This window comes from Artemia franciscana, chromosome 11, assembly GCF_032884065.1.
Source record: "Artemia franciscana chromosome 11, ASM3288406v1, whole genome shotgun sequence".
Taxonomy (NCBI): domain Eukaryota; kingdom Metazoa; phylum Arthropoda; class Branchiopoda; order Anostraca; family Artemiidae; genus Artemia; species Artemia franciscana.
This window is the reverse complement of record NC_088873.1, coordinates 9708011-9718147: the sequence shown is the minus strand read 5'-3', so window position 1 is coordinate 9718147 and position 10137 is coordinate 9708011. Positions and strand designations below refer to the sequence as shown.

The following is a 10137-nucleotide window of genomic DNA, read 5'->3' as shown; positions in this document are numbered from 1 at the left end:
AATGTGTCAATTTGGCAGCTCAGGCTGTGATTAGTGTTACCGCCAAGGTTTCGTTCGTACCATTTTTCGTACATTTTACTTAAGCGTTATATTTTACGCTTAGGTCCTAAAAATGGTACATTTTTGTTATGGCTCTTAATTTGTGTTACATTTTTGAATTCAATTCTAAGCTATCTGTCCCCAGCAGTCTAAGGACACTAGGCCGGCCGGTACCAATACGGCTCTACCTACTCACTCCTGCTCTTTTCTGCAGAATCAAAATCTATGCATGAACCATCTCCTTTTAAATTGACTCGTGATTTAAAAATCACTAAACAAACAAGAGGGCACCAAAGTGGATTTCATTGAAATGTACCAAATTCAAAGGTAGCTATCAAAATTATGCTGCAAATTAACATGTATTTTTTTAATTTTTGTGGAAATCACCTTGGGATGGAGGGAATGGATGATTTGCAAGGCTTTAAAAAAATATCGTTTGAACATAGGAGGCAAACATTCTTCCATTGACCCAACACCCAACAAATTGTTTAAACGCTTTGTTTGTTATTCATTTTTATTATAGTTGTTTTAATCTTTTCTTATCATTTTCATTGTCGTTCTCTTTGTTTCTTGTCGTCTGACAAAAATTTGGGTGGCTAAAGCATATTTAATATCGCTCATTATTCCTAAATTAAAGTAATTGAAAAAAAATACAAGACTCAATACCAAAAAGAAGGTATTTTCAACACTAAATTGGTTGAGTACCCAAAACCATTCTGTCTGAGGAAAAAAGTCAAGTGGATACACAAAGAAACCAAAGTATGACTATGCAACTAAAAATATTCTTAATCTTAAATTTGTGTCTACTATCGAGGGAAAAAGTATTAAAAGTTTTTAGGATATCTGTCACTATCCTCTTTTTCCTGTATTGCTTAACAATACTTTAAGAACGATTATCACATCTTTAAAAGTATATCCCCCAATCAAATATCAGAAAAAGGGGGGATGCTCTCAGGTTCCCAATAAGACTTTTTACTTTTAATATACACCAATGGTCTATAATAATAATAATAATAATTTATTTATAACCCACATCATAACAAGTTATGGCACTTGTGGAGTAACATAAAAAAAAATGAAATACACCACAATTAAAATACACTACAAATAGAAAAAACACTACGCTACCATGAGATTAACCAAACAGACGGACCAAAGGATGATGAGACGATAAACGATAAAAAGCTGATTCCGTCAACCTTCCATGCTGGAGGGCCAACTTTGCACTTATATCTGGGACATCAAACTTACGAATTATCTTCCCATTGCTATACCAAGGGGGAATATAAAGTAAAAATTCATAATATCTGAAATAAAAAGTCCGAATCTGATTAACATATTTTTTTCTTTAGAAGGATATAAAGACCAGAAAGATAAAGGACAGAATAATCACAGAATGTAGCATAGAGTCTCCCGAGAGCACGTCTATTATACTTCCCTCATTAGCAACTATCTTAGAATAGACCATTTGAATTTTCTTTTGAACATCACGAACAGTGCACTGCCTTAGGCAAGAAATTGAGCTCGTAACAGTAATACTCAACCACCGAAAGGCGAAAACAAAGGGTATAGAAAAACCACGACAAGCTAAGGGAGCATTAGGGGAAGTCGGACCATTAAAAACTAGAAATTCACATTTCTCAACATTAAGAGAAAGACCAATTTTAGAAAATATATGTGAAACTTTTGAGATCATAAACGAGAGACCTTGCTTATTTTTACACAAAAGTAAAAGGTCATCCGCATAAGCAAGATAGGAAACATCTGAGAGTCCAATAAAATAATTTGATCTAATTTAATCTAAAATACCAGAAATGCACATTTTGAATATATTAGGTGATAAAACCCCTCCCTGCTTGACACCCCGACATAAACGGACAAACGGAGATTCAGATTTATTAATGCGGAGGATAGAATTCTCATACCAGAAACGAAGAAGAAAATGACTGAAAGATTTACACCATCATTAAAAAGGGAAAAAAAAGCTTGACTGTGAACTACATTATCAAAAGCTTTAGAAAGGTCCAAAGTACATATATAAAGTGGTGACCCCTCAGCAAGGCTATTCTTATGGGTGGAAGAAAGAATACGGTTTGCATGTTGAAAACCACCACCAGATTGAAACCCAAATTGATTCGATCCGAAATTTATATTTTCATTTAAATGAGGAATTAAAATATATTCAAGGATTTTACTCAAGTTACACATAGTGGTTATAGGGCGATAAGATGAACATTGAGAAGGGAGTTTTCCCCGCCTTAGAATTAAGGTGACAGTTTCACAAAGAAATCTATCGGGAACTAGAGAAGATGTTAAACACATTTGGAACAACAACTGCAAATGAAATAAAAGATAAACACACTTTGGATTTATATTATTTACACTAATACCATCAATATCAATGGATGAAGATTGTCAAAAGATTGTCAGATTGTGAACTACATTGTCAAAAGCTTTAGTAAGGTCCAAAGTACATATATAAATTGGCGACCCCTCAGCCAGGCTATTCTTATGGGCGGAAGAAAGAATACGGTGTGCATGTTGACAATCAATACCAGATTGAAACCCGAATCGATTCGATCCGAAATTTATATTTTCATTTAAATGAGGAATTAAAATATATTCAAGGATTTTACTCAAGTTACACGTAGTGGTTATAGGGCGATAAGATGAACATTGAGAAGGGAGTTTTCCCCGCCTTATAATTAAGGTGACAGTTCCACAAATAAATTTATCGGGAACCAGAGAAGATAATAAAAGATAAAGACACTTTGGATTTATATTATTTACACTAATACCATCAATATCAATGGAATAAGATTTCAGTTGCTTAATTGCATTTTAAAAAGCAGATATTGATACTGGAATAATATGTCCTTGATGAAGCAAAGGCGAAAGAATTTTAGAAAATAACCGAGAATAATGTGACTGCATGAAAAAATTAATTTTGGAAAAAAATCCCGAATAGTAAACACACCAAGCTGAACTAGAAATCGAAAAACTATAGCTTCTCAGAATTGATCAATTTAGACCAATCCTTTTTAGAGGCTGGAAATTCCATACCAATGAATTTAAGGTACTTTTTATAATCATTCTTTGTTTTCTACTTTATATCCGCAACAGACCCCGTTGTAGGTCTATCACAATCAACCCAAATTCGAAGTCAAAGTTTTGCCTTATTTTTATAATTCTTTAATTCAGGATTGGCAGTCCATATAGATTTTCGCGTTTTTATACGAATACGCTCTTCGGGAACCGCAATTTTTTCAGCTTCTTTCATACATCGAATTATATCATCATAATATCTATCAAGATCACGCTTACTACCATTCACTTGCAATTGGAGTAAATGATAAGGTACACGAATTCAATTAAGCAATGTAGATAAAGACAATATATATAAAGCAATATCGGCTCTTTTCCAATTACTACATTTAAACCATTTAGAATTCCCAATAGGTGCAACATTGCAAAGGTTACGTTTCAGTTTTGTAGTAAATAAAAGCAATAGATGGTCAATATCATCAGTCTCAATATCAACATGAATAATCGAGCATTCTGGCTTTGACGAACTGATTATATGATCAATATTAGAAACACAACCAGATTGATGGATGTAGGAGTATAATAAATCTTTTTTCAGAATCACGTAAGGGGGCATGTGCTCCAATGTTTCTCGTGAATGATAACTTTGTTCATCCAAATCTGTATTAAAGTCACTAAGAACAATAAAATCAAGTTTGTTTTCCTTAACACGATTCATCACGGACTTTAAAGACTTGCATGTAATAGCAAATCTATTTATTGACTCCACTGTATTATTTTTGTATAGAAGATAAACATTAGCAAACACAGTACTATTTACTCTAACAGCAAGAATGTGGTTATCCGAATAAAAAAGGGATGGGTTCGAAAGATCAATACTTTTTTTTTTAAATACAGGCCAGACCTCGAGAAGGGCGGCCACGCGTGGTAATTGCATCAGAAGTAAAAACCTAATGAACAGAGCTTCGATGAAGGAAATTTCTGCTAGAGGCTCAGTCTAAAGAATTCATAACCAATTCGCACACCGTCTTTGAAATAAGCAGCTTTAGCAAAAGAATCCACAAAATCAAGCTTGACTGTTTTCGGAGAGCCCAGCCTTTTGGCAGCAACAATACAGCTACAATTTGTGAAAGACTGAATCGCATAATCCTCTGGAACACCTTTTATAATGGCCGAATATTTCTTAGAAATTTCTTTGGTTGACGTACCGGAGAGAATTGCGGGAACAGATGCACGGAAGTCTTCGGCACCAGATTTATCAATATTTACATACCACTTATTGTGAACAGGGCGAATACTGGAAACAAGTTCATGGCTACTGATTTTACCAATAGCTTCTTTCCTTTTAATAGGATCTGATAGATGAGACGGCACTTGAGAGGCGACAATAGTGGTTGACTGGCGAATAGAGCCTACAGGTTATGGAAACTGAGGGTAATTGAGGCTATAATTGTCCAACTTTGCTGACACAATTTGAACAAGTTGATGAACTTTGGAAACTTTAGAGGCTAACTGTGAATAGACCACAGCCGGCAACACTGGAACTTCAATTGGAAGTTAAATAACATAAGTTGGCATAGTGATGCTAACTTCATCACACTTCTTCAAAAGATCGAGCATGTTCTTAATATTACTGGTTGCAGACTTTGCACCACTGCGACGAGGGGGAATTTCATCAGGCGCAAGTTTCGACCATAGATCAGCCTTAGCTTCAACTATTTTTAGTGAAGCAAAAAATCCACTCCATATTCAATAATTTCCTTCTCAGAAATAGAATTCAGCCAATTACTTTGGACAAAATTTAACACAGGTGAATATATAAGTTCAAAGTCATTCAGATCCTCCGATTGTTCGCTAATACTTGGCATTTTTTCAAGGCACCTGTTTTCAACCACCACACATTTAAACCGTTCAATTTATAAATATAGGTCACTGTTATATGTCATTACAATCCCAAGCCAATTGTTGCAAAATAACAAGGTTACTGAATTAATCATGAAGCCTAGGTCAGGATTAAAAGACTCTATGATCCCAAACCCAATATTGTGAAATGTTAAATTAGTTCACTTGACAAGAAACTCACTGATTTATTAGTGTTCATAAAATATCCAATTTTAGCTGTTCACACATTGAACTCTGAAACAAGACTGAATGTCTATGTGGCAAAGTTACCAATCTCTTGATTATTTTATTTCATCCGAGACAATATACAGAGCTAGGGACGAATTATCCGACCCTTCATGTGATTTCTCTCATATTTCTATGGGTATCTCCTAGAGACTAGGATAACTATGACCTTTTAGGATAACACCAGGACTCGAACACCTATCCCCAAGGGAAAAAGACACGAAATTCAAATGTGCCAACTACTCACACTGAATCAATCTACGCACTATGCTTAGTTTTAGGTGAGTCCCTAGTTTATTTAAATACAAAAAACAAGTTTTTTTAACTGAAAGTAAGGAGCGACATTAAAACTTAAAACGATCAGAAATTACCCCGAATATGAAATGGCCTGTTCCCTCTTCAACGCCCTGCTCTTTGCGCTAAAGTTAGACTCTTTCTCTCAACTCTACTTTTTAAAACAGTACAAACTTTAGCGTAAAGAGCAGGGCGTTGAAGAGGGAACAGCCCCTTTCATATACAGGGTAATTTCTGTTCGTTTTAAGTTTTAATGTCGCTCCTTACTTTCAGTTAAAACAACTTATTTCTTAATTTAATTTCTGAATGTTTTTTAGTTAATTCATGTTTTGATCCCGGCTCTCTGCAGACGAATAATTAAAGCGAAATTTGTATAGTTATTTATTTGGCTACATGGCTTTCCCCTAGTTTTGATCGATTGATTAAGAGAAAAAAGGAGTGAGTAGGAGGCCCAGTTGCCCTCCAATTTCTTGGGTACTTAAAAAGGCAACTAGAACTTTTAGTTTTTTTACGAACGTTTTCATTAGTAAAAGATATACGAAACTTACGAATTAGCTTACGTAACAAACTTCTATCTTCGTATGTTTTATTACGTAAATGAGAGGGTTTGCCCAATCGTAAATACCTCGCTCTTTATACTAAAGCTTAAATTTTGTCCCCTGAATCACAAAGGCCGTAGAATCAATAGTTAAAATTACTAATAATTATTTAGCGTAAGTTGTGAGGTATTAGGAGGAGGTGAACCCCTTATATGCGTAATTTTTTCTGTTCGTTTTAAGTTTTAATGCTACTCCTTACTTTCAGTTGAAAAAAAAAACATTTTCATATTTATTTTTTCATGGGTTTTTTAAATGATAGTAGAAAATGCTACACCCCCTTCATGGAAATCTTCTTCCGCCATGACAAATCCCTCCATGAAAAGTTTCTCCCACATAGCCCCTCTTCTCAAACCCTCCTCCCAATCGAAAAATCCCCCCTAAAAACGTCTGTACACTTCCCAATAACCATTGCTATTTTTATGCAAACACTGGTCAAAGTTTGTAACATGCAGCCCCTCCCACGGGGACTGTGGGGGAGTAAGTCGTCCCCAAAGACATAGTTATAAGTTTTTTCGACTATGCTGAATAAAATGGCCATCTCAGAATTTTGATTGGACGACTTAGGGAAAAAATGAGCGAGGGAGGGGGCCTAGGTGCCCTCCAATTTTTTTGGCAACTTAAAAAGGGCACAAGAACTTTTTTTTTCTGTTCAAATGAGACCTCTCGCAAAATTCTAGGACCACTTGGTCGATACGATCACCCCTGGGAAAAAGAAAAAAAAAAAACGAAACGAAACAAACAAACAAACAAAGACGCATCCGTGATTTGTCTTCTGGCAAAAAACGCAAAATTCTACATTTTTGTTGAAAGGAGTTTGGAACTTATGCAGTAGGGTTCTCTGAGAAGCTGAATCTGATATTGTGATTTCCGTTAAGATTCTATGACTTTTAGGGGGTCTTTCCCCCTATTTTCAAAAACAGGGTAAATTTTTTCAGGCTCAGTTTGTTATCACGAACTGTTTGATTCCAGTTTAGTGTTTGAAAGAAATTTGAAAAATTCTATTGAAGCTACTGCGGTAAGATAAGATGTTTGATTTTTAAAAATGTCTATCACCAGCCCCGAAGAACTGAATTTGCATTTCACTCATCAAACCAAAAAAAAAAATCATAGAAAAAGCTCAACAACCAAAAAACTATCTAAATAATGCTAAAACCAATGAATCAGAAAAGCAAAGCCATTCATTGGTCAAAAAAGCGGTAAAGTTTAAAAACTAAGATAAAACTAAAAATGAGTGACACAAAAATTGTTGTTAGAGGTTTAAAAAACAAAATATATACAAAGGGGATGGAACAAAAGAATCAAACGAACACAAACATTTGGGTACCAACAGTGCCAAAAAAAGAAGAAGGAAAATTGGTGGTTTATTTTATCAGTAATGAGAGGAACAAAGGTTTTTTTTTATATCTGGAGGCTAATCAAAGGATGGGGGACAAGATAGGAATGGGTTCAGAAACAATACGTGACAGGCGGTGTCTGGATGGGGAACGTCTTATGGGGAAAATTTTTTCCGTGCGAAGGTTTATTATCACATTTTTGTTTGCGAAACGGAGACACAACGTTCCTCTCTAGTGCTCAAGAGTTTCCAGCCCATCCTTTTTTAGAAGGAGGGAGTGTAGCACCTTTTCTTCTTTAAAGATTATTCTCAGGGCCCTGTTTTAAATGGATTTAATTTTCTCTGATTCATTTCGGGAGATTCCAGGATGCCAAACTAGACAAGCATATTCAAGATGCAGGCGGACAAAGGAAGTATAAATCCTTAAAGAATGGGAAAGGGGGAAATGAACGCATTCGCATTATGGACAATATCTTTATGTGGATATCTCACTTTAAATTAGAGGAAACTGTAAGCACAAATAAGTTAAAGGAAGACACATAAACATCTGGGGGGATAGGGTTGAGGAAAAGGGATGAGGTTTGAAGGGAACATATTGGCATTATCATAGATTTAAAGGGGTTTACTCTCATGTCTAAGTCCACAGTGTCATCTGCAATATCATTGAAGATACTCATAGGATTGCTTACTAAGTTTTGGAAGCAAGTTTCAATAACCATTAGGTCATCCACAAATTTTATCTGTCGGGAAACTCCTTAGCGAGGATAGCCAGTCGACTATCAGAGTTCAAAGAGTGAAGAGCTAAACCAGTATTCAATTGAATTGGATATAGTCCTTGCTAAGAATTTGATGAGCATGCTTGAATAACCAAGCACATATTACAAATGTGAGTACTTTAGGGGTGGCAAATTGGAACATTCTGTTGTTGAAATTTGTTACCTGTAGTGTTCCCCCCCCCCCCCCCATTGTGACTGAAGATTGTAAAATGGCAAAATACAAACCGTTTGATCTTGTCCCAGCTTCATTTCAAGGATATCCCTTATGGCCATCAGTAGTTATTAAAACCACCAAAGACCAGAAAAATCAAGCTAGATATCTAGTCTTTTGCTATGGCACCCACTCTGAGCATAATATAGCTGAAGCACACATCTGCAACTGGAATGACCATTTTAAAGAAGCTTGTGCAAGGAAAAATAAAGATGTAAATAAGGCTTTTGAAGAGCAGCGCTTATCCCCTGATATTTTCAAGACTCTAAGTAAGTCCTACTTATCACTACCCGCTAAAACAAAGAGAAAATCCAGCATAGCACCATTAACTCCAAATTCTGCAGCAGCATCAACTTTCAAAGAAATAATAAATGAAACTCAAGAGGAACTAATGAGCACTAGGTCTAACCTAATGAATGATATTTCTCGTGTCGTATCAAATACAATGAAAGATCGCCGAGCTTCGGAAAATATCAGTGAAGATATTTTGAACGAAGTTTATAATTCGATTTCCCTTGAATATAATGCCAAATTTGAAAAAATTGAAACAACCCTTCGAAAACTTTATAATGCAGTGAACTTGCTTGAAAATAAAATTTCTAAATTAGAAGACAAGTTTGACCAACTAGAGCAGGATGCCTTACTTGATAGCCTAATTTTTTACGGTGTGAAACCAAACCCCAATGTGGAACTGAGAGAAAATCTTAATGGAGTGATAACACAAATAATGGGCTTGCAAGATTTTAAAGAAATGGACCTCTTAAAGGCTAATTGATTCCGCATGCCTGCTAATTAAACTGAGAATGTGAAAATCGCCCCAGTTCTAGTAAAATTTTCAAGCTTAGATACTGCTCGTAAAGTGTTTGCAGCAAAAAGTAAGTTGGCAAAGTCAGGTGTATTTGTTTTAGAAAACCTAACTAAAAAGCGTCGGGATCTATTAAACGCGGCTCTTAGCACCTTTGGCCCAAGAAGGGTTTGGTCTGATCATGGTCAAATTCTAGCCAAAGTTCCTGGTGAAACTCGTATACCGAAAATAAATTATTTGCATGAATGTATTAGTATGTGATTGGTTAATATTTTCTTGATGCGTATTCTTTCCTAAGTCATTCTTTTTTACAGTTTCTTTTTATTTCGTTTCTTTTTCTCTCCTTTTTTTCATGCTCATGGTTCATCCCGATAGTACCTTCTGTACTATTAATTATTTTTGTCTTTATAATCCTTTGACAGGTTTTTCTTTCGTAATAGATTTAGGTAAAGATTTCATTTTTGTTCATCTGGTGATTTAAATGGACTCCAAGTAAAACCTGCTTTTGTCAATATTTTAAGTCGTGAGAGACGCCTTTGCGAGCTTGAAAATAATCCTTTTGATCTAATTAGTATTGTGAATAATTCTGTCGGTCAGGTTAATCAAAACCTGACTAATATAAACCCTTTTGTAATAGTAAATATGTTTCGGAATTGGGGAGGAGAGGACGTTACCAAAGGAAATTATTCTCTGACTGCACTTCAGCTTAACATTCAGGGTCTTTCCTCGTCAATAGATAATTTAAGACAAATAGTTTCGGATGGAAAGCCTGCTGTTGTTGGTTTGTGCGAGACATTTTTGGATTCTGGCAATGAAATGCTATTGGATATCCATGGCTACAAAATGGAACATATAAACCGCTGCAAGATGGCTAAAGGAGGTCTTGCCATGTATATATCTAGTAATTT

At 35.4% G+C, this 10137-nt stretch overlaps 1 long non-coding RNA gene across 1 annotated transcript in view; it reads left to right on the top strand.

Moving 5' to 3' along the window:
- LOC136032782 (uncharacterized) overlaps positions 1-10137 on the top strand; it is a 33587-nt gene that overhangs the window by 3261 nt on the left and 20189 nt on the right. The gene's annotated exons all lie outside the window — the stretch shown is intronic.